Below are 25,381 nucleotides of genomic sequence, written 5' to 3'. Positions count from 1 at the left end.
TTATGGAAGGTTTAGCACCTGAACATAGGAATACAGGGCTCCTTTGTTGAACCACCCTATGTGGGGCTCTAGAAACACGTACGGAGATGAATCCTAAATTACTTTGGGATGCAAAGCTGGGGAATGTCCATGCTTTCTATAGAGGAGCTATAAAATTTTGGAGAAGAGTTTCTTTACCGGTAAATAATGCAGTTAAAAATGCTACCTCTTTTTTGTGTAGCATCCATCATACAAAGCAACTCAAAATACATAGTGGGGAGAGGTAAGAGGAATAATTCTTCGTGGAAGTCAACACGACGACTGTCACATAAGGAAAACTGCATGTGGGTACTGAACAGAGGTGATCCTTTTTACATTTTCGCTTTCTTTTTTGAAACTAGTAAATAACTAATTGTTGACTCTGCTTTCACCATACTGTGACTTTACACTGCCAGTCTGCAAAGGAAGCTAGGAGCACAAGGTGGGTGAGATAATCTCTTTTATTGGACCAACTTCAGTTGGTGAGAGAGACAAGCTTTCAACACAGATCTCTTCTTTAGCCCTGAAGAAGTTGGTCCAGTAAAAGATATTACCTCACCTCCCTTGTATCCGGGACCAACACAACAATAACAACACTGCATACAACAAGGCAAAGGATGCTGCTATTTTGGGAAAAAGGACCAACAGGACATACCACCGCCGAGTGCAGACTCACATGATGGTTTCTTTCAGAGACTTTCTGTAGGATCAGGTGCTTCCAAGGTACTTCTAGCCTCCCTTTCGCCCAATTACCAACATATCTGAGTGCCTCATAATTGTTAACATATTTATCTTCACAACACTGCAGTGTCATTATCCCATTTCACAAATGGGGAACTGAAGCACAGAGAGGCTACGTGGCTTGGCCAACGTCACACAGGAAGTCTGCAGCAGAATGACAACTTGAACCTCTATTTACAGAGCTCTTGGCCAGCTGTCTAACCCATAGCATCTTTCCTTTGTGTCTCGCTCCCTCTGGCGAGCAGGTACTCACAGGGAGAGTCCCATTTTGTCCCTTTTTAATTGGCTCTTCTCATTACATTTACAGTCATTCAGACTGAAAGGCTGCTGCACCATCGTTACTTCTGCATGGAAAAACATCAGGACTCTTCCTTCCTCGTTACGGTGAGGAGTCAGATTAATACAAAATTGTATATTTGTCTAAAACCACATTGTGCCCCTTCTGACCAGCTTCCTGAGTGCTTTTAAACAAATTGTTGTAAAAAAAATGATGTAAAAATAAAAATGTCACTGCCTAGCCAGGGTTAGAAGTATTGTAAACGCAGGATTTTCTGCCCCTCCTGGAGGGGGAAGGAATATTCTCCACTCAGCTGCAGAGGACACAAGAAATACTACTAATCGCTTTTGGTGAGAGCCATTAACTTCTGTTTCCAGCAGAAGGGGTGTGTGCATCTGTGCAGGATACGGGCATAGGCACTGACTCCGTGGGTGCTCTGGGGCTGGAGTACCCACAGGGAAAAAATGGTGGGTGCTGAGCACCCTCTGGCAGCCCCCCATCAGCTCCACCCCACCCCCCTAGCACCTTCAGCTCGCCTTCCGCGATCAGCTGTTTCATGGAGTGCAGGAGGCTGGGAGAGACGGGGAGGAACGAGGACACGGCATGCTCGGGGAAGGGGCGGGACTGGATGGGGCAGGGCCTTGGGGGAAAGGGGTGGGGTGGGGGCAGGGCCTGGGGGGAGACGGGCCCTTAAAGAAAGTGAGCCATGATGTCCATAATGGTTTCATTGGGTGTGTGTCCACTACAGCTGTGAGTGTGCCTCCTGCATGGGCAGACAGACACACGCTAGCTCTGCTTGAGCTAGTGTGTTAAGAATTGCGACATGGGCAGCAGCGTGGGCTAAAAACCCGAGCTCAGACGCAAGGGATCAGGCAGGCGTGTACTCGGCTGGCTAGCCCTTGTTGCGGCCCATGCTGCAATTAGGGTCACCAGATGTCCCGATTTTATAAGGACAGCCCCGATTTTTGGGTCTTTTTCTAATATAGGCTCCTATTACCCCCCACCCCATCCCGATTTTTCACACTTGCTGTCTGGTCACCTTAGCTGCAATGTTCAAACTGCTCTGTTTAACATGCTAGCTCACGTGGCGCTTGCGTGTGTCTGTCTACCTGGGCTGGGAGGTGCGCTCCCAGCTGTACTGTGGACGTGCCCGTTGTTAGCTGGTGTGTTGCTCCCACTCCTCCTGCCCCCCAGTTGTAGCCACCTGTTGTCTCTTCTTATTCTTAGATCGCGAACTCTTTGGTGCAGGGACTGAGTTATGCATGTGTACCGGGATTAGCACAACCAACCTCGAGGGCCCCTAGCTACTACCACGGTACAAATCAAGTGACAGAGGGGAATGGGGCCCCAAAAGGAGAATGCCCTAAAAAAAGATTCACTCGTGTGCCATGATGGTGTTAGATATTCAGAGCAGACTGATAGGGGAATGAACTCCCTCTATACAAACGCGGCTTGGTCACAAGCAGCTATATAGATATAGTTGCAGTCCAAACATGTAACCAGACAGCATCAATTTAGCAGAACTGTTTGGACCCAATATGTTCATCGCTTGCCACTACTCGATGTGGCCTGAAGCTATGTCGGAATCAGAGAGAAAGCGAACGCCTGTTACCAGTTATGGTTTATCAACTAAATACTAAGGAGAAACATATTAATAATATCATCTAAAATGCATTCACTTGGCATGAACTATTGGCTGTCCAAAGAACTGCAACCACTGTAACAAACTGTGTCGAAGAGTAAGTGAGACTGTGTGTGTACGTGTGTGTGTGTTTGTGTACGTATATATATATATACGGAGCATAGGACACCCACATTTAAAGAAAGCATTCGATCATTCTTTGCACAGTTCTTGGGATGTCTACATGCACATTCAGACTATGCTGATTCTGAATACAGCAACTGTGTTGGGTAGGCACAGGGATGACTGTGGGACAGTGACTAAGGGTATGTCTACACTGCCCACTGGACTGGCGGACAGCAATCGATCCAGCGGGGGTTGATCTATCGCATCTAGTCTAGACGTGATAAATCGACCCCCAAGTGCTCTCCCGTCAACTCCTGTACTCCAGCTCGGCAAGAGGCGCAGGCGGAGTCGACAGGGGAGCGGCAGCAGTCGACTCACCACCGGGAAGACACCACGGTAAGTCGATCTAAGTACGTCGACTTCAGCTACAAAGTTGCATAACTTAGATCGACCCCCCCGCCACCTCCAGTGTAGACCAGGCCCAGCATTGCTCAGTGTATTAGGCATCCCCCGGTAGTCTCTGGACCACAGAGGTTATGAGTCTCCTACAGTTACCAGCTAAAGAAGTTATTCCTTAGGCTCAAGCAGTAGAGGCTCATGCGTTAATCCTCTGTGTGTACTAAATGGTTCTCACTCAGTATCTAGCATTTCAATGGTGATAAAAAAAGGGCTTTGTGCAGCTTTATTCCGGCCACAGCTGAGAACCCAGCTGAATGACAGTGCAGGGGGGCGAGTGATCATAAGGAGCCCCTGACTGCTAGCATAGGTTGTCCACTTCGCTAGACCCTGCACTGGCAGAACAGCTGCTGTGGGGCTGCCCTTCCCCTCCCTTGCAGGGGGGCAGGCAGGGGTGGGGAGCTGGTAACGGGAAATGCAGCAGTGCTGGTGCAGGAAGAAAAATAAGCTGCACCGAGACTACAGATGGTGCCTCCTTTCCCCATGGAGCAAAGAGGGACTGAATTGTGATCGGTGGCGGATTAATGCATGGGCCCCTGGGGGCCCCCGGTCAGTTTGGGGGGCACCTGCAGGTAGAAGTGGGGGGCCACTGGCGCTGGAACAGTGAACCTGTCCCCTACTCCTCCTCCTCTTCCCCTGGCATCCCACCCAGGCCACGAGCCAGAGCCCAACAGTGGTAAGAGCTGCCCGGGAAGCCCAGGGCACTTTGGGAAGCCCTGGACCTTCCACTGCCCCGGGCGGGGGCCAGGGTGTCCGAGAGAAGCTCCCGGCCGGTGTCCCTGCCCCCTGGTCCAGCCTCCTGCCCCCTCCCCAGGGCCTGCAGACACACCGCGTGGAGAGGGGGCCCTGCCGCGGCTGGAAGGCGGCGGGGAACCCTGGGAAGATCCCAGACAGCAAGGACCCTGCAGGGAGAGTCGCTGCACTCTGCCCTGGCTCATTAATGCCTGTGCCCAGCTCACTGCCAGGCTGCCCCCGCCAGGACCCTCCTGCTCCCGGTGACAGGCTGCCCCCACTGCTGTCTGGGCTTTGTGCCTGAGGCAGTAACCACATGTGGCACCACCGTTCCTGTCACTTCTGGCCTGAGGCTTGCAGTTTTCACCTCCTCCCGTCCCCGCCACTCCTCCCAAACTACGCCTATGCCACTGCTGCTCTGTGTTTGCCTGCAGGGCCGGCTCTAACTTTTTTGCTGTCCCAAGCAAAAAAAAATATTTGCCGTCCCACTGAACCAAAAAGAACCTCCCCCCCACAGCACCACTCCGCCGAACCAAAAAGAGAATGCTCCCCTTCCCCCCTGGAGCGCTGAACCAAAAACAACAACAACAACAAAAAAACCCCAGCACTGCCCCGCTGAACCACAAACAACCCCCCGCAGCGCCACCCCGCCAAACCAAAAACAACCCCCCCAAGTGCTGCCCCGCCAAACCAAAAAGAAAATCAACACCCCCGTGTGCTGCCCCACCGAACCAAAATCAACAAAAAAACCCAGTGCCGCCGAACCAAAAACAACCCCCGCCCGAGCGCCGCCCCGCCAACCCAAAAAGATAATCAACAACCCCCGCAGAACACCGCCCCGCCAAACCAAAAAAAACAAAAAAAAACCCCTGAGCGTGGCGCCGCCGAACCAAGATTGCCCGCCCTTTGTAGGGTGCTGCCCCAAGCACGTGCTTGGTCGGCTGGCGCCTGGAGCCGGCCCTGCTTGCCTGAGGCTATTATGCCTGTGTCTAAAAAGTAGGCAGGCATGGTCCTCCCACTTTTAGAAGTGTGTGTGTGTGGGGGGGGAATGACCCCCCTGGTTCTGATGCCCCTAGGCCCCCGGGGTGTGCGGGACCCAAATGTTCCTGTGCCCAGGGCCCCAATAAATCTTAATCCACCTCTGATTGTGACAATCCAGTCTCTTCCCTGCTGCTCCTTTACAAGGCCACAATCCAACCTTCCGAGAACTAATTACCTGTATACCTCATTGGGTGACAGTTGATGGCAGAAAAGGACTCAAAGCAATAAACAACAAAGAATCCCCTTACTATTCCCACTGATGGGAGTCCCCGAGAAATCCCCGAGTGTATTTCAGTGAACTTCTTCCCTTACGAATTTCTGATTCATTCGGTATGAGAAACGCGGAGATGATGGGGTTTTTTAAAACAAATATCCCCTCTGCATGTGCTCAGGTGTGTGCTTTGTGTACTTGGCATTATTTTGCTTCTTTAGTATGCCCCAAAATGCTGCTAAACAATGAATTGCTTCACCTTTCCCTGTCTGAAGAGGATGTGTCTCTTATACATAGAAACATTGAAGTCAAATTTTTGACTTCGTGTCTTTGTTCATATTGCTAAGCAGATCAAGTAGGAAGAAAAATGAGACAAGAGATAAACAATGTTGTTTTGTCTGCTAACATGATTGATAGACAAGGTTCAATTATTGTCTCTTCGACTGACAAGAAGCACCTTAAAAAAAATCCTAAGAGATATTGTTTCTTTCTGGCTCAATGCTACTTCCATGGAAAAAATATACAAGGTTGCTCTCTGGTGGTAACTGCATGGCTGTGCCAGGCAGACTGACTGTTTCAAGGTCTTTTTTATCAATTATTATAATGGTGTGAATCCTTGCTTGCTATCAGAATAGCCAAAAAGTAGTTTATGCATCATGTTCAACCCAGTTTACATTTGTTCTAAAGAAACAACCAAAATCTGGAGGCTGGTTTTAATGATTTCTTAATTGAGTTCAGCCAGACTGAAGGAAAAGGTTAGTTTAAACTATAATAATAAAAGTTCCTCTGGGAGTTTTTGCCATCCCGCTGGGCTCAGCAGACATACTAGATTTATCAGTGTTCCCTGGGCAGCAGGGGGGAGAAACGCAGTTCTCTTATCTGAGCGGGAAAGCCTCAGCAGGCATTTTGTGCTTCCCTATCTCAGGAGTTTTATCAACTTTTATGAGACTGGTGTGTGGAAGTTTTCTGAGGGATAATCGCATTCCAAAGAGTTTGCTGGCCATTCTCAGGTCATCTCTTAAATGTTATGTTGGGGCCACATACTTTGTTGCTCTGCATGGTCCCTCCCGGTAGTATTTCAGTCTCATAGCACCCCTGTGAGGTAGGGAAGTGCTACTACCTCCATTGTACAGCTGCAGAACTGAGGCACAGAGAGACTAAGGGTATGTCTACACTTGTAGAGTTTTTGCGCTGTAAGTTTCACCGGTGATAGGGGACCAGTGAAAGAAAAGCGCTGGTTTGTGTACTCACGCAGTTCCTCAGGCGTCACGCGTCAGAGAGAGTTTACACTAGCAGCACTTCCATCGCGGATGAGAGCGGCGCTGTAGGGCAGCTATCCCACAGCTCTCTTGATAGGTCTTGTGGGAAGGAGTGCAAGGCATTCTGGGTCCCTGCTCAGTGCCCCGTGCTGCCCTGCTTCATGTCCCAGCAGCCTCATTACTTCCTTGTTTCTTTTGTGGCATTTTTTTTTAAACTCTCCCTGCTGTTCGGCTGCTTTCCCTGCCATATCTACAAGCAAAGGGAAAGGGAGTTTCAAACTTCCCATGGTTTACAGATGGAGGGGCAGACGTCCATTTACCTGGCATCAGAGCAGCGGAGATGCTGGCCAGAGTGGTCACTTTTGGAACTGTGGGATATCCTTCGGAGGCCAAAAGGAGTTTACACTGGTAGAACATGTCTTCACTTTCAGAGCAGCACAGAAAGAACAGTGGTTAGAGCTATATGCCTCTTGTGAAGGTGGTTTTCTTTTTGCAGTGAAACTTCTCAGTTTCACTGCAAAAAGTCATTAACAAGTGTAGACGCTCCCATGGTTTTAGTGAAAAAAATTTTTGCGCTTTAAATGGTAAGCGTAAACATAGCCTAAGAGAATATCTACACTGAAAAGAAAAGACCCGCTGCAGCGACCCTCAAAACTGGGGCTTGTGCTACAGGACTAAAAAGAGCAGTGTAGACGTTTGGGCTCAGGCTCTGCTCTGGGCTCTGAAACCTGGGGAGTGGGTCCCAGACCCTGGGATTGGCGGGTAGTGATCGATCTATCATCTAGTGTAGACATGATAAAATTGATCCCCGATCGCTCTGCCGTCAACTCCAGAACTCCACCGCAGCGAGAAGCGGAAGCAGAGTCGACAGGGGAGCGGCAGCGGTTGACTTGCCACCGTCCTTGTGGCTAGGTAAATCAACCTAAGATACGCCGACTCCAGCTACGCTATTCTCGTAGCAGAAGTTGCGTATCTTAGGTCGACCCCCTCTTCCCCCACCAGTGTAGACCTAGCCTGAGTCAGTTGACCTGGGCTCTGAGACGCACTGTCAAGGGTCTGTTTTTACAGTGTAGACATACTCTAACTGACTTGCCCAAAGGTTGCACACGAAGTCTGTGGCAGAGCAGGAACTGAACCCAGCTCTCCTGGGTGTGAGAATAGTGTCTTTAGCCCCAGACGTTCCACCCTACTCTAAATACAGAATACTAGGGCTTTATACTAAATCCCCTTTGACTATCGTGTATATGGGCAGGTTTCCTTAACTGCTTTAAAAAACAGACCTTTCAGTCTATTATAAAAGAGCTTTACAATTACAATTGTTAGAAACCTTGGCATGGCCATAAGCCAGAATGTAGTAGATGATTCATTTATTGTTGATTTATGACTGGTGAATTCTGGCCATTTGGAAGCTGGGCCTATATTTCACGGACACTCAGCAGAGATATTCTGCTTGATTCAAATCCCTGGACTGTGAAATTCAGTGCCTGGTCCCTGCTGAGGGTTAGAAAATGTCTATGAGGGAGGCAAACCAGATGATGGAGAAGGTGAGCTTATCTCAGTGAATTCCCCACCTCCCTGTGGGCCTCACTTCTTTTAAATACAGCACCAAGCAAAGGCTTGAAGAAGTATGGCAAACTTACTATCAGCTGGCCAGGTACTGAATCTATTTTCAGCAATTTCCAGAATATTAAATGAACTTGAAGTTTCCTGAAATATTCCATGTAGTATATGTGTTTTAACCGATCCTTCGAATGGCAGCTTACCACATGTGTGCACACTGCATTAAAAAATATCTACTTGTTCTTGCAACTTTTTCTTTCAGAACAGTTCAGTCCTGATGGATTGCATTTGTACTATAAACTGTATTTTTATAACACATCTATACGTCCTTTTAATTAAAAATACTAAAGCAAAAGGTCAAAGTAATGAAGATCGATTAATGCATTTTTAAAAAAGGGACTGTAGCGAGGCGGTCTGGTTCCCTGCCCCCTGGAGAGGGACGAACCTGGCCGAACCCTTCTACAGGGACAGTTGGGTCAAATTCCCCCAATTTAGATTTCAAGACCAACTGAAGTGTTTCTGTGAAATTTTTTATTCTAACAGGAACAGTGCATTTTTAAACCAATGTGCACTGAACTGAGAGTCAGATGATCTTGCTCTGCCAAGGACATTGGCAAGTCATTTAACCTCTCTCTGCCTTGGTTTCCCCACTTGTAAAATAGAGCCAATAAGACTTTGTGAAGTGCTTTGACAGATATGGCTGACGAGAGCTATATGAAAGCTAGGTATTTTTAATAAGGTTCTAAATGGTCAGAGAAGTGTGTGTAATTGCGTGTCTAATTTGTGTAGAGGTTTAATGTGATGAGACATCAGGCCATTTCTTCCCCTGGGTGTGGGATTTGAGCTGACACACAATATACTCCTTTAACATATCTGATGTGCATCAGTCCAAGAACTCAGGGACTGAGATACATTGCTTAATTTAGATCTGCCTGTGTGGTGGCATGCGGTGCTAGTTCCAGGTGTTATTACCATGCTGTGCTATTAGCCTGCCAGCCCAGCTCCTTAACATTTTTTTTAAATCACATCTAACATATAGCCACTGCCTGATTTGTTATGGTTGTAGATTTCTGGCTGGCCACCAACTCAAAGGTTAGATACATTACCTCTGTAACCACAAACCTGAATGCAATTTCCATTTTACAAGGATTATGTGAAAATTTATGGCCCATCAATAGTTGAAAAAATATCTTCATAATTCCTTTGTGCACTGTGGTTCCAAAAACAGTGCATAAGCCTATAAGTTGTGCTCCACAGATTGGGTCATATTGACCACCAATATACCAAGAACCTGTCTCACTTCTGATGAGGAATTCAGGATTTTCATAGAATCATAGAACTGAAAGGGACCTCGAGAGGTCATCTAGTCCAGTCCCCTGCACTCAAGGCAGGACTAAGTATTATCTAGACCATTCCTGAGAGGTGTTTGTCTAACCTGCTCTTAAAAATATCCAATGATGGAGATTGCACAACCTCTCTAGGCAATTTATTCCAGTGCTTAACCACTCAGAGTTAGGAAGCTTTTCTAGTTAGCAACCTAAAGTGCTAACCTTGCTGCAATTTAAGCCCATTGCTTCTTGTCCTATCCTCAGAGGTTAAGAAGAACATTTCTTCTTCCTCCTCCTTGTAACAACCTTTTACGTACTTAAAAACTGTTATCGTGTCCCCTCTCAGTCTTCTCTTCTCCAGACTAAACAAACCCAATTTTTTAAATCTTCCCTCATCGGTCATGTTTTCTAGACCTTTAATCACTTTTGTTCTCTTCTCTGGATTTTCTCCAATTTGTTCACATCTTTCCTGAAATGTAGTGCCCAGAACTGGACACAATACTCCAGCTGAGGCCTAATCAGTGTGGAGTAGACGGGAAGAATTACTTCTCGTGTCTTGCTTACAATGCTTTGGATAATACACCCCAGAATTATGTTGGCTTTTTTTGCAACAGTGCTACACTGTTGACTCATATTTAGCTTGTGATCCACTATGACCCCCAGATCCCTTTCCGCAGTGAGCATTTGATTTCCTTGCTTAAGAGTCTAACATAAACTGAATTCTTGCAGAAAATTGGGATGATGGGAAATGCAGATCAATGATGAAAATGAGAGAGAAAAGGTGGGTGAGGTAACATCTTTTATTGGACTGACTTCTGTTGGTGTAAGAGACAAGCTTTCGAGTTACACAACGTACCTTGAAAGCTTGTCTCTTTCATCAACAGAAGTTGGTCCAGTAAAAATTATTACCTCGCCCACCTTGTCACTCTAATATCCTTGAACTGACATGCTGACAACAGCAAGGCAAACAACAATGGAAAATTAAAGTGAAATTTAGGATAAAAATGAATCTGAAGGATTCCCAGTGTTGACAGTTTTCTTTGATAGCAGCCTAGTGAAAAATGCAACACCTGATTTATTTTTTCTTGATTAAATGGTGCCTCAGGAATAGCTGCTGTGCTTTCAGTTCATACCCTACCTTAATTTGAATTAATTTTCAAGTATAGACAAGCTCCTAGATTTGGGATCTACTTGTATCGGTATAGAAAGACTTATCCATAGACGTATTGCCTTTTATATCAGGTCTGTTCTTACATCAGTGGAATGAGAACCACTGCTGCCTTCTGGTAATGTGTACAGCCATAAAGATTTGTTGGTTCAGTTTAGTTCACATGAGCATCGCAACGTTCAGATGCTCACTCAAACCTCTGATCTCATGTGATTTTTTTTCAACTCAGATTTCAAATGAAACTGCATGACAGAGATTCACCAATACTTTAGCCTGAGCTGGACATACTGCAAGAGCTTCTCTCTCATAGTCAGGGCCGGCTCCAGACACCAGCCGACCAAGCACGTGCTTGGGGCAGCATCTTGGGGTGGGGTAGCGCTCGGGTTTTTTTTTTGTTTTGGTTTGTTGGGGCAGAGCTGGAGGGGTTTTTCTTTTGATTCGGCAGCGTGGCACTCGGAGGGGAGGCGGGGGCTTGGGGCGGCGCTCGGGGGGGGGTGGGGGTTTGGGGTGGCGTGGCGCTCGGAGGGGGGCGGGGGCTTGGCGCAGTGCGGTGCTCGGGGGGCGGGGGCTTCGGGTGGCGTGATGCTGGGAGGGGCGGGGCGGGGCTTCGGGCGACATGGTGCTTGGGAGCACGGGGGTTTCGGCGGCGCGGCGCTGGGGGGGGTCGGCGGCGCTCACAGGGTGGGGTGTATGGCGGGGCGGCGCTCTTCTTTTTTGCTTGAGGTGGCCAAAAAGTTAGAGCCGGCCCTGCTCATAGTCAGTATTTCTGGGTTTTGCTGAGGCCAGTCTGGTGCAGGAGGCGAATGAGAGCATGCCACTTCAAATTTTAAATAAAAATTTTTTTTTTTCAAACTACACACACAAAATCTACACACGCCAATTACAGCTACAGGTAGAAGTAGGCAGAATGTAATTGCATGAGTCTGAATTTGGTCAAGACACTGTGGTGAATACCTTCCTTCTCTGATGCCATGTCTACCCAAGAATTTTTGCTAAATTTTCCCTGGTATTGGTCTGAAAGGCTTCGTTTGTTTGTTTTGTAGCTTTCTTTTTATCTTTGGCCTAGTACTGCTTTATAATGGTCTGGTTAAAATGGCACAGCCCCACAAGTGTGGATGTGGTCACACCAGTATAAATGGCCTTTACTGGTCTAGTTTTATACCAATAACTATATTGCTAAAAAAAACCACATCGTAACCAACATGTTTATCCTGGTACAAAGTCTCTGTGTAGAGCGGGCCTTAGAAATATCAGGAATGTCAACTCTGGCCTGCCCAGGTTTCCTGGAGGACTTTGAGGTTCTCAGAGCATGTATATATTTTAGCTTTCAGACTTCATCTGACGGTTGAGAGAGCTCAAACTTCAACAAACACTTCCCTTCTCCCAAAAGAATTAGTAGTTGAAGTTAAATAGGTGTTAAAAAAATTAAAAATTTTAGACACTCTGACAACAGATTGCTTCCCTTTCAATTGCTTGGACCTTGTGATATAAAAGTTTCATTAGCTCTTAAAGGTTTTATAAATAGAAAAGACCCAAATTTCTCATCTAAAAAACAAAGAGGGAAAATTAAATAACTACAAACCATTAGCCCTCAAAAGAAAGCCCTGAAAGAATACTCCTCCAATTATATTTCCCTTCACAAGTCACCTTTAAGACTCTCATCATGAACCAATTCCCTTTCCACAGAATTGCTAATGATGAGATGTAAATAAAAGTGCTTAAAGAATTAGTGGAGAACCCAAACAGCCTTTTAGAACATTGATTAGCAATTAAATCAGCAACCTTGTAGTGATTGTGCAGTTTAAGGCAATTTCTATTTTTAGGACCTATAAATAGCAATGGTGGCCCAAGATCACATTCCACACCTGGGACAGAGTTTGCTCTTTTGTATACACACTTGAAAAAAAAGTAAAATATTTCCTATACCCAAAAGGCTTCCTAACTTGGCTCAAACCCACTATCCACTTCCTGGTCTTTGAGTATTTTCCTTGGATGCAAGATTTCCCCCAATATGCCCAAACCTGGGTTTACATTTTCTTGTAGTGAATTTTCCACATTTAATATAAACCTCCACCTGTAGATTGCTCAATCTGGACTGAGCAGATCACAGTCTGAAATGCTGTAGCCAGGTAGAATTTTTATCCAACTTAGAACGATGAAGGATCTTCTGCCTCACTGAAACGGGACTTGTTTTTGTAAAAAAAATATTCTCTCCTCTTTAATTGTTCAACCACTTAGGAAAAAGGAAAGACCATTGTTGGTTAGGCTGAAGCCATAACATGTATGCTGCGCCCCTTGGCAAGCCATGAACGAATAGAAGAAATGCTTTGATCAGCTCAAGCCTTTACACGTCAGGAAAGTGATACTAATAGCATATAATGAAACACAACGGCGGAGTAGAGCACTGGAGACCCTACAAGTGAGCATGCTGAAAGCAATCACCAGCTTTATCAAAAAGGGAACATACACTACCATAATCTGATATACCACACAAGCCATTTCCCTTCCTCCTAAAGCAGCGGTTCTCAAACTGTGGGCTGGGACCCCAAGGTGGGTCGCAACCTGATTTTAATGGGGTCACCAGGGGAAGCTGGGATCCAGGGCTGAAGCAGAAGCCCTAGCTCCAGCCCCACTTAGGGTGGCGAGGCACAGGCGCCGGCCCACTCCTGGGGTCATTTAGTAACTTTGTTGTCAGAAGGGGGTCACAGTGCAATGAAGTTTGAGAACCCTGCTCTAAAGCCAATTGACACCTAAACCCCTTTAAGAAGCTGGGCCTTAGTCTACCAGTCTGATAGTAGCTATCCGGCTTTAATGGGAAATAAGGGATGTTACTGAGCGAGAAGTGATCAAGTGCCTCAAAGTTTGGCTCCACAACGGAGCTACCCCAAAGCGCAGGGCTGTGAGGTGTTTTGGGAGTGGTTCTGGCCCATCTCTGCTAGGGTGACCAGAGAGCAAGTGTGAAAAATCGGGACTGGGGTTGGGGGTAATAGGCACCCATAGAAAACAAAGCCTCAAATATCGTGACTGTCCCTATAAAATCGGGACATCTGGTCACCCTAATCTCTGCTTGTATCAAAGCAGGCAATGTCAGTAAAGCCAAATTCAGAGGCCGGTGTGCAGGGTGAGCTCTTTTTCAACGCTGGCACCTGTACCGAAATTGGAAGAACCACACTATTTCTCATTGTTCAGATCTTAAAAGGTGAATATTTCCTCGTCAATACGTATCTGAACTGCTTGCACCAATAAGGATGGGGCCTAAGAAGGATCTGACCTTTATTAATAAGGACGTGGCCCCTGATGAGGGCCTGTTTGAACTACTACTAAAGAAGTTCATTACATGCCCAAAATGTATGAAAACAGAGAGTTTGGGTCATTCATTCCAAAAGGGACAGGATTAACCATGCTCCCTCCATTATCTTCCTCCTGTTTCACTCTAGAGCCATGGGAAAGACCACTGTTCCTTTCCAGTTCAGGACACGGGATCTCCATGCCTGTCAAAGCTTCGCTCGCCAGTTTGCTCCCTGCTGCAGCGGAAGCTTAGCTGACAACAACCCAGACAGAGACAATCAAAGGGGCTCTGCCGCGGATGACATTTGCTCACCCTGTGCTCTCTAATGTGGATTCAGTTAACACAGGTTAAAGGCCGTAGAAAGAAGCGTGTTATTCCAGCGGCTCAGTCGCAACTTTGACCCCTAAAACCAGCTAAACCATGAGGAAAAGACACGCAGATCAGCAGGGAGCATGTATACCACCAGTCTCATCTGCACATGTATGCAGTGCTGGTGGGGTGGGGAGAAGGGGCATAATTGTACCAGGGCCCAAAGCTAGGGGGCCCCCCAAAAACATCTTTAACTGGGGTGAAATAGGGGTGAAAAGGGAGAGGGTCAGACCCTGGCAAAATGATGTACCGGGCCCCCAAATTTCTCTCCGTGGTCCTGCACATATGTTGCATGGCTTTAACTCTACCATTATACTGGTAGAGTTAAAGTGGTGTAACCCTCATAGCATACATGCAGTTATACTGGTGCCTACGACAAGTATAACTATATTGATAAAAAGATTACACCCTAATAGAGTTATACTGGCACAAAACTGTGTGTAGACCAGGACCTAACGGGAGATGGTTGGAAAGAGGCTTTTAGAGCAGAACAAGAGCTGGCCAATACTGCAAGAAAATTCATGACGACTTGTTGAAATAAAAAACACTAACTTTGCTTTGATGGCATTTGACACCCTTTTTATGCTGTCATGACCATCTTGAAATCCCTATGAGTTATAAAAAGGAGGAGAGAAATGTTTCAATCATCAAATCTGGGAGCAGCACCAGTGCCATGTGACTTGTATGAGGGCTAGTCTACACTTACCAGCTGGGTCGACGCGGTGAGTTCGACTTCTCGGAGTTTGAACTATCGCGTCTAATCTGGACGCGATAGTTCGAACTCCGGAAGCGCCGCGGTCGACTCCGGTACTCCACCACTGCAAACGGCGGTGGCGGAGTCGACCTTGGAGCCGCGGACTTCGATTCTGCGGCGTCTGGACGGGTGAGTAGTTCGAACTAGGGTACTTCGAATTCAGCGTCGCTATTCACGTAGCTGAATTTGCGTACCCTAGCTCGACCCCGCTTCTTAGTGTGGACCAGCCCTGAGTGGTTACCTATCGGGCAGAACAAAGGGCCCTCGAGATAAGCCAAAGCGAAGAACTTACCAAGAGCCCTACAACCTGAAATATGTTCACCCAACAGGTTTGTGGAGCATTTTCCAACAACACAAACAATTCATAGCAATCAGAGTCCGACAACAGCAAACTCGGAACAAATGACATGGGTAAGATTGTAGAATACGTGATTTGCCATGAACGCTGCCCTTGGCTTTAAGCAGAACAGCCTGCCTGCCCGAATACACAGCAACATCATATTACTGCAGCTCCAAGGAAGCTAATGAAGATGTCTTTCCCAGGGCTGTCACTGCCGCCCACCTGCCGTTTGATGACTTTACACATGTGTGACAGGTAGTAATGTCACTGACAATCTTTCCCTAGCACCCGCTTTTTATTCCTCCCGACACTACATCTGTCTGCACCGTTCCAAGGGACAGGCTCTATTCACCAACAAGCCGTAGATTATTTCCCCCTTTCTTATTGCTGTTTATCTTTCTACAGAATTGGATTTATTAATTCTCTGCTCCTCCACCATTCCAGGCAGTAGATCAGCTTACAAGTGTAAACCTCAGATCACAGCAGGAAAGGATCAGGTCAGCAGTAGACAAGACGTACATGGTGTCAAATCCCCTACAAAAGCAGAATATAGTCTCCTGACAGAGGATATATCAGATACTAAACTAATAGCACACTGGGTCTGAGCCAAAAGGCCAAAGAGAAGTGATCCCACAGGAAAAAGCATCCAAAAGCTTTGCTTACTCACTTCTTCACTAAGCTGATTTCAAGTCAGATTCTCTTTAAGTATTAATGTTGGGAGAACTGTATTTGTCCCTATTGTGCCGTCATTTTATTTTTCTGCAAACCCTTTATCTCATGTTATGCTTGCCTAGCCTTCGTCAATCATTTTGTGCAGATACTCTTATCTGTCACTAGAGGGCACTGTGGAATCCCTAGACTTAAGCATTACTTGTTAACCCTTTCCCAGGGAAGTGACTTTACCTAGCGTAGAAAATCTCCTTTCCTTACCTCGCGCATTTCTTCCCTGAATTGCAGGGGTGCTGGAACAATTTGTATAGTGGGGGTGCTAAGAGCCATTGAACCAAACTGTAAACCTGCTATATCATGGAAACTACTTCAAGTCAGGGGGTGCTGCAGCACTCCCCCACATCCCTAGTTCCAGCCCCTATGCTGACTCATTACAATTGAGAGGGAATGTTAACACAGTAACAAATGTATTTTTCAAAACATAACTCGTGCAAAGGCCAGAAGCAGGACAGAGCACAATATTCCTCCACATCCAATAGCTCAACTGAAATCACTGTTAAAGTTTCAGGGGAACCTTGTTCATCCAAAACGTTCAGCAGACTGGAAATTCACTTGCTCCCAGGAGTCAAGAGAGTTCCCACATCTGCCACTGACCTGCTGTGTCACTTTGGACAGATCATTTCTCTCTGTCTCCGCTTTCCTTTGCAGTCTTTGTCATTTTTTCAAATCCAGATCGCAAGCTCTTTGGGGGCAGAGACTGTCTCTTGTTGTGTGTCTGTACAGTACCTAGCAAAATGGGGCCCTGATCTTAGCTGGGATCTTTGGAGGCTACGGTCCTAAAAAATAATTGACTAAGGGGTGGCTTGGATAAATGTGGGCTCTGATAGATAATGAGATTGTTAGCAGGTAACTGATTCACACTGTGGGTCCAGGAGTCCTGATGCATTGGGTCATGGCTGGGGACAGAGGTCCTTCTGGCTTTCCAGGAATCAGTTCCCATCTGCTAGGCACCGTATACACATGTAGTTGAAAAACCAACCGTCTATGCCCTGAAGAAGTGATGAGCGATAACAGGCACAGAAAAGCAAACAAACAAGGGAAGGACACGATAACAGGGAAACAATCACATATGGTAAGGTAAACTGGCGTCGCAGCATGGCCCCCTGCCCAGCCTTTGCCAAGTGTTTGGTAGGCTGTGAAAACTCACTGCTCCCACTTGCCTCCATGATAATGCCAAAGCACACAACACTTGGAAGTGGAATTTATGCATCCAAAATTTTCCGGATGTGGTTAGGCCGGGTTTTCACTACAGATTTCTGCTAGGTTGGTCAGGAGTGTGGAGAGGTTTGAACCCTGACTGACACAGCTGTGCTGCCAGAAGCCCCTAGCGTAGAGAGAATTATACCAGCAAAGCTGTACTTTCCCCGGTGAAACTCATGTCGCTCGGGGTGAGGGAGGGAGAGGGCTGGAATAAGCTATACTGGCCAAAGTGGTACAGCTGCATCCACACTAGGAGTGCTCCGCTGGTATAGTATATACCAGTATCGCTATCCCGAGGAAGGGCTCTGTAAGGGCCTGGGGCCAGCCAGCCCTGCTCAGTTTCTCAGACCCAGCTGGGAAGGGGCCAGGTGTTTTCTATAAAGGGCTGAGAGATCTCAGTTGGAGAGAGCTGCAGGTGGGAGAGGGCTCTGCCTCCTGCAGTTGGCCCTGAAGGAGAAAGGGCAAAGGGAAAAAGGCTCTGGGTGCTGTAGCCCAAAGTGGGCTGAGGAACTATTTGTGTTTGATGTTTTGCCTACATTTTATGACGGGAGAATACAATTGTGCTGGAAAAAGACTTTGGGTGCAGAAGTGAGTCCTCCATGGGTTGTCGAGACAGAAGCTTATATACGGTGCAGCATGCATGCAGGCAATTAGTCCCAGGAACAGAAGGGAAACTGAGGCAGCAGCTAACCCAAAGCCAGATTGGATAAGGTGGCCTATGACATGCTCCGAGTGTAGACATGGCCTTAGAAGAGAAAATACACACACCGGAGCTTGCTCCCTGATCCTGGTTAATCCTTCTGCTTAGCTCTGCTCTCTCCCTGACCTATACAGCTCCCTCAAGTGCGTGGTAGGTTACCCAGAGGGGATGCACATGCATCCGAAGAACAGGAAAACCTGGAATAGATGAGAAGTGTTACAAAGGCAAATCAGGGCCTTTGGGCCCTAATTCAGTAAGGTGCTTAAGCATGTGCCTAACTTTAAGCATTGACTACTGGCTGAATGCTTTTGGAAATCAGATCATAGCCCTTCTGCCTCCAACCTCCCTGGAGGATTATGGAATCTGGGAAGGTGGGACTAAGAAAAAGAAATTCCTTTCTGATTAATGGGCCCATAAACGTACGGATGCTTTTAAAAAATGAAGCTTGGATCTATTGCTTGCAGTAAGTCAAGTCTAGTTTCAATGAAATAGTACCCAGTGCTATTTGTGTTTTAAACGGTACAGTGCTATTAATTAGTGTTCAAATTAGGCAATAAGATAAGAGTGGGCATATAATAGGCTGCTAATATATGCCCTGGGGGTGTTGGGAGGTGCAAGTCTGAAGGAAAAGTGATTTTAATCACCACAGAAGTGTATTAATAATGGCCCATAGATTCTTGTATTGCTCTTCTGACACTTTGGAATATTACATTTTCCTATTAAAATGCCCATTATCCTTGAGCCCGCTAAAAATTTATCAGTGGAGCCATATTCTGCCAATTCCTACTCCACATATTATATATTTAGCACAATCCAAAGGACTTAAAATTAGAGATGGGCCTGAATCAAACTCCCAGATCCAGAGGCCACCCAGCTTTCAGAACTGAGAGACTCGGCTCCATCTTTGCTCAGGAGATGACACCTCCTCCTTTTGCTGCCCCTGCCGGCTTTTTTGGCCTCTCTGTGCCCCATGGAGCAGGCCGTGTGGAGAAGAGTCAGACAGTAGGAAGGAGGCAGCAGCTTGGCATTCACTGCCCGCCTGCCTCTTGGCCCTGAGCAGCAGCAGAACACCCTCCTCCCAGGAGGACAACGTGAATGTGTGGGCAGGAAAGACCAGGCCTGAAGACAGGAACAATGTTTGGGGGAGACACAGGATCTAGGCTGGACACATGGTGGGACAAGAGAGAGGACCAGAAGAGTGACAAGTAAATGGAGGCAAGGGAAAGAACTGAGGGGAGAAGTCAGGTGGGGACACTGGACCATTGTGTGAGAGAGTATAAGAAGAAGTGGTGGGGGATATTAAGCCAGGTTGCTGGCAAAGGCTGTAGGACAATGGTGGTGGTGAAATACGATGGGGAGATATTGGGAGCAAGAATAGGGAAGGGTTGGTTGGTATTTTGATCAATGCATATCACTTGGAATCAGGCTGCCTTGGATTCTAATTTCAGGTCTGCCAGCGACTCGGGTCTTGTCTCCCTGCAAAAGATGTACTTAATTGGTTTGTAGACTAATACAGTTAAACTGATGCGCACACTCCTTTGTGGGCACGCTTATTTCGGTTTAAGAGGGGTTTACTTCAGTTTAACTCGAACATGTTCCTAGTAGACTTAAACTAAACTGAAAAAGAGACACATATCCAAAATGAAAGTGGCCACACAGGAGTCTGCACTAGTTTAGCTATATGGGTTTTAGTTCATACCATAGGTTAAATATCGGCGCAAAATCCTGTTAAGCCAAAATAAGAGGTTCCACACAGCCTTCTGCAACAGGTTCATTCCACACCTTACATAAAATTGTTTCATGTAGAAAATCCCTGTGTGTGTCTCCTTGGACAACTCAGTTCACATCTATTTGCCTCAGATTTTCCCATTTTAGGAATATTTCCCTACCTCCCAGCCGAGAGAAAAGTACTGTAAGGACCTTGGGCGGCTGGAGTTCTAGAAGTGCCAAGTATTGTTCTTACTGTTGGGTTAGGAGTATGAGAAAGAGCCAGAAAGGCTAGATGAGAAGAAAGTCATGGGATGGCCACCATTTTAGCAGACACAGCAGGGACTGAAGTGGAGACTATGGAGGAACTGCTGTAGCTTGAGCTTGAGCGCCAGGGCTCCCTAGCACTCGTATCTTCTTTGGATTGGCACAGAGGCAGAGCTGTACACACACCAGTGGGCTACATTCACTCACATCTGTGGGAAGTATTATGGGAGGAGAAGCAGAGTTTTGGAAGCCATCAGACCAGATCATTGCAAACTTGTATCCGTCGCCTACAAAAATCAAAGCCTACAAAGTACACCCAGGGTTGTTGTTCTACTGACCCCAGGGTATTCTGGGGGTATTTCACAGACAATTAAAGCCACTGCACTGAGGAGCTTACTGTCTAAATACTGCACTGCGCTAGGTACAGTATGTGAGTGGTTATACAATGGCGTCAGTGAAAATAGTGATATTTTTCATTTCTGCCTGGATACATTACTCCTCCAAAAAGTCATTTGTACTCAATGCCATTTGACTGCAGTACATTGCTAATCACCTACAAAGACATTTTTGGGCAGAGTTTATTGATTGATTCCATGTAAATAGGTGGAACTTTTAATTAAATACAAATGCAGATGAATAACTCACAGTGCATTGACAACATGCAGCACAGACCACTGGAAGGGGCTGATTCTGTTCTCATCGACTCGTAGACTTTAAGGTCAGAAGGGACCATTATGATCATCTAGTCTGACCTCCTGCACAATGCAGGCCGCAGAATCTCACCCACCCACTCCTGTAACAAACCCCTAACCTATGTCTGAGTTATTGAAGTCCTCGAATTGAGGTTTGAAGACCTCAAGCTGCAGAGAATCCTCCAGCAAGTGACCCATGCCCCATGCTGCAGAGGAAGGCGAAAAACCTCCAGGGCTTCTGCCAATCTGCCCTGGAGGAAAATTCCTTCTGGACCCCAAATATGGCGATCAGCCAGCACCCAGGAAAGAATTCTCTGTAGTAACTCAGATCCCACCCCATCTAACATCCCATCACAGACCAGTGGGCATACTTACCTGCTGATAATCAAAGATCAGTTGCCAAATTAATTGCCAAAATTAGGCTATCCCATCATACCATCCCCTCCATAAACTTATCAAGCTTAGTCTTAAAGCCAGATGTGTCTTTTGCCCCCACTACTCCCCTTGGAAGGCTGTTCCAGAATTTCACTCCTCTAATGGTTAGAAACCTTCGTCTAACTAAACTTCCTAGTGTCCAGTTTATATCCATTTGTTCTTGTGTCCACATTGGTACTAAGCTTAAATAATTCCTCTCCCTCCCTGATATTTATCCCTCTGATATATTTATAAAGAGCAAGCATATCCCCCCTCAACCTTCTTTTGGTTAGGCTAAACAAGCCAAGCTCTTTGAGTCTCCTTTCATAAGACAGGTTTTCCATTCCTTGGATCATCCTAGTAGCCCTTCTCTGTACCTGTTCCAGTTTGAATTCATCCTTCTTAAACATGGGAGACCAGAACTGCACACAGTATTCCAGATGAGGTCTCACCAGTGCCTTGTATAATGGTACTAACACCTCCTTATCTTTGCTGGAAATACCTCGCCTGATGCCTCCTAAAAATGCATTAGCTTTTTTCACAGCCATATCACATTGGCGGCTCATAGTCATCCTGTGATCAACCAATACTCCGAGGTCCTTCTCCTCCTCTGTTACTTCCAACTGATGTGCCCCCAATTTATAACTAAAATTCTTGTTATTACTCCCTAAATGCATGACCTTGCACTTTTCACTATTAAATTTGATCCTATTACTATTACTCCACTTTACAAGGTCATTCAGATCTTCTTGTATGATATCCCGGTCCTTCTCTGTATTAGCAATACCTCCCACCTTTGTGTCATCCGCAAACTTTATTAGCACATTCCCACTTTTTGTGCCAAGGTTAGTAATAAAAATTTCCCCTGGCATAAACCAGGAGCAAGGCTCCAGTTCAACAAAGCACTTTAGCACGTGTTGAAGTCGGTCATATTGAGCAAAAGAACTCAAGCACGTGCTTCGGTTCCTTTTAAATCAATGGGATTACTCAAGTGCTTAAAATGAAGCACTTTCTGAATCAAGGTCAATGGTGTTGTATTGTGGGTGTGAGGTCAGACTCAGACCCAAAGAATTCCAGCTGCTAAAATGCCCATGTTAATAGCTGCACAAGTTAAGCAGCAAAAGAACATTACGGATCAGATCCTGCAAGGTTAGTAAAAACCTAGGCTCCCTTTGATTTCATTGGGAGAGGAGGGTGCTCAGCACATCACAGGACCAGGCCCTAGAGGACTATGCTAGCTAAAGAAATAAACTTTCTACATTCCCCTTCAGAGGGTATCACATAAGACATTATGGTACTGGTTAAAAGAGTGAGTGAGTGAGTGAGTGAGTGAGTGTGTGTGTGTGAGAGAGAGAGAGAGAGAGAGAGAGAGAGAGAGAGAGAATGATTCATTAAGCAGGTTCTCTCCCATCAGCTAATATAATAGGTTTATGACTTTAGAGACAAACTGACAGGGTTCGTAAAACATAACAATGAGGTGCTATTTAACCCAGTGAATAGCATTCCAGTGAAAGCTATAAGGATGTTAGAAAAAAATAAGGAATTAGCTTTTGCTCATTTGTCAGGCTAAACAGCAGAGCTACTTGGGGCTTTATATTATCTTTAAAGGGTTTATTTTTTATTTTTAAGCAATTGCACATTTCACTGGCTGTTGGTAATTAATTCCCCTCTCCGAGCAGCGATGATAACACTTCATTTAGATTTCACAGATGTGAAGTGATCGCTTTTAAAAATCTTTCATCCTTCAGCTCTGTTTGATGGATATCTCAAATGACAGAAGACATGATTAACTTGAGGACAGACAGAAAGTGTAAGTGGCTGTTCAGATTTACTCGGAGCACAGACACAGGAAAGCAATCTGGGTCTTTCAACTTGACCCCTATTATCTGATGACTCCACACACCATTCCCACTAAGGTTTTCTCTAAGCTCTTCCCCAGATCCCTAAGCAGAGGTCCTGGATCACCTCCCTGGTTAGTTTATTCCAAGGGCTCTTAACCTTTTCCATAGAGAGACTCCTCTCCTACAAAACCCCACTCCCACCCAGCTAGGACCCCCCTCCCTTCAAATTAGCAATATGGGATGGGCAGGGTAGTCTCAACCCCAAATCTATTCAATTCCCAGTTGTTCTAACTGTTAAGAATTTACTAAGATGTGGGGGTAACATTTTCAGAAAGTGCCCAAGTGGTTTAGGAGTCTAAAGTTACGTCTGCCCTACAGAGCTTATGTTGGCATAGCAACCTATTGTAGACACAGCCAACACCGACAGAAGGGTTTTTTCAGTCAGTGTAGGAACCCCACCTCCCTCAACAATGTTAGGTATGTCTAGAGAAGCCCTCTTCCATCAACATAGCTGCATGTACACTGTGGATTTTGTCAGCATAACTATGACAGATGTAACTTTTAAGTGTAGACCAAGCTTGATTCCCAGAGACTTTCAAGTGCGTGTCTACACAGGAAAAAATGGTGTGTTAACTCCAGGCTGTATTACACTTAAAATGTCACACCCGAGTGCTATAGTTAAGATGACCTAACCTCCAGCATTGATGCAAGTAAGTTGCTTGCTCGGGGCAGCGGACTACATACAGCAACAGAAAAAAAACCTTTCCATCGATGTAGGAAGTGCCTACACTAGGGCTATGTCTACACTGGCAATTGAACGACAAAACGTTTGTCTTTTAGAGGTGCTAAACCCTCTCCACCAGAAAGGCAAAAGTTTTGCTGATGACAAGCACCAGTGTGAACAGTGTGTTGTTGGCAGGAGTGCTCTCCTGCCGACAATGTAAACGCCGTTCGTTGGGGGTGGAAGCTTTTTGTCAACAAGAAAGCTGACAAACAGCGGCTACACAGCACGACTTTTCGCAGCATGGCTGTAACCACACAGACGTGTTGCTAAAAGTGGTGTAGTGTAGACATAGCCCAGGGTACTACAGCGGTATGTGCTTGTAGTGTAGACATGGCTAACCTGGGTTAAAATAGCAATCATGACATGGCAACTCGATTTTTAACTCATGCTGCTACCCCAAGTTAAACCTGGGGGTTGAACTTGCACGGCTATCCTGAGTTAATGGCGAGGTAGCCATGTCTTCACTGCTATTTTAACCCAAGGTAGCTAACCCAAGTTAAGAACACACTCCCTCCCCCACACAGTATAGACATACTCTGAGGTTCCTAAGTGACAGTTGGTGGAACGTGGATGCCTTTGAAGATTTTACCCAGGCTAGTCCTTCCTCAGTTTTAGGTCATGGTTCTGTGCCTTTAGATCTTTCCAACCATGTAACAAAGCCTGTGTCTGCACTAGGATTGTTTGGGCCCATAAATTTCCAGCAGGTACAGATTTCACTGTGGGAGGCTATTGTACAAGCAGGGCTCAGGTGTTTCTTCCTCTGTATCATCTAATCTTGATCTATGCAGGGTCAGACAACATGGTGGTAAAAATGCCTGAGCACACCTGGGCCTTATCTACACCGCAGCTTCCTCTGGTGGACCTGCAGCGGTCTGAAAAGTCCTAGTGAAAGTCTAATGCACAAAAAGATTCTACAAAGGTTAGATGGTAAAGATACATAATACATGAAGGATTTAAACCCAAATATCTGTCGGCATCTCGTAAATAGGCGATATTATCACATTCACTCCAGCGGTAAAGTAAATGCTACGGTTATCCTCTATATACAGCCTCGGAGTAATGTGACGGGGCGCTTTCCACCTGCAGATCATTGATTCACATACAAGGAGTTTGGTGTTGACCCAAAGATACCAGCTGATGGCTGTTAGGTGGGTTTTGTGGGTTGGTCTTATTTCTGTTCCTAAGTATATCCATGGATCCCAAGGATTGTTATCGGCAGAGTCAGCCGCAAGAACAAGGATTAAAAGGTCTGGGCAGCCAACCCCTCAATTCATTCCTGGTCAGGGTGGAGGCACATTGGCAGAGTAGCTGACTATGGGATCCGTTTAGTGGATAAAGGGAGGATATAATTCCATCCCCTTTTCGCAAACACTAATTCCCTTTGGTAAGTACAGAAAGAAAACAAGATTGAAACCTTAACTAAAGGCTGCTCTTTGGATCGCAGCATAAAGGGAGCTCAGTCACTGAAGCCATCAATTTTCATAAGGCAGGGAAAACATATGGGAGACAAAATCCTCCTAGTCTTGGTGCACTTTGCCAGCTCATTAATATGATAGCAATAATGTCCTTACTTGGAGGAGGTGGTGGCAAGAGGAGTCCTGCTATGGAAATCTGTGACATGTTTGCATTCCAAGCTCTAGAGAAAACAGAGAGGAAGCAAAGGATTAAAGCAATAAAAAATGTTAATTTTTGCAGATTAGCAAAATAAGTAATTAAAAACAGGATAGTAATTCCAAGGCTCAGAGGAGAGAATTACA

At 46.0% G+C, this 25,381-nt stretch overlaps 1 protein-coding gene across 19 annotated transcripts in view; it reads right to left on the bottom strand.

Moving 5' to 3' along the window:
• The window catches only part of PROK2 (prokineticin 2), a 227,257-nt gene that overhangs the window by 98,784 nt on the left and 103,092 nt on the right, over positions 1 to 25,381 (bottom strand). For 3 of the 19 annotated variants that reach the window (XM_039482569.1, XM_039482570.1, XM_039482576.1), the window contains exon 7: positions 25,196 to 25,260. The exons of the other annotated variants lie outside the window; for them this stretch is intronic. The gene's annotated coding sequence lies outside the window, so the exon portion shown is untranslated. The remainder of the gene's footprint in view (positions 1 to 25,195; positions 25,261 to 25,381) is intronic. 19 annotated transcript variants of the gene reach the window in all.

Source organism: Mauremys reevesii, linkage group 7 (assembly GCF_016161935.1).
Source record: "Mauremys reevesii isolate NIE-2019 linkage group 7, ASM1616193v1, whole genome shotgun sequence".
NCBI classification, from domain to species: Eukaryota; Metazoa; Chordata; order Testudines; family Geoemydidae; genus Mauremys; species Mauremys reevesii.
Note: the sequence above shows the minus strand (reverse complement) of the source record. Positions and strands in the feature narration are given on the sequence as shown.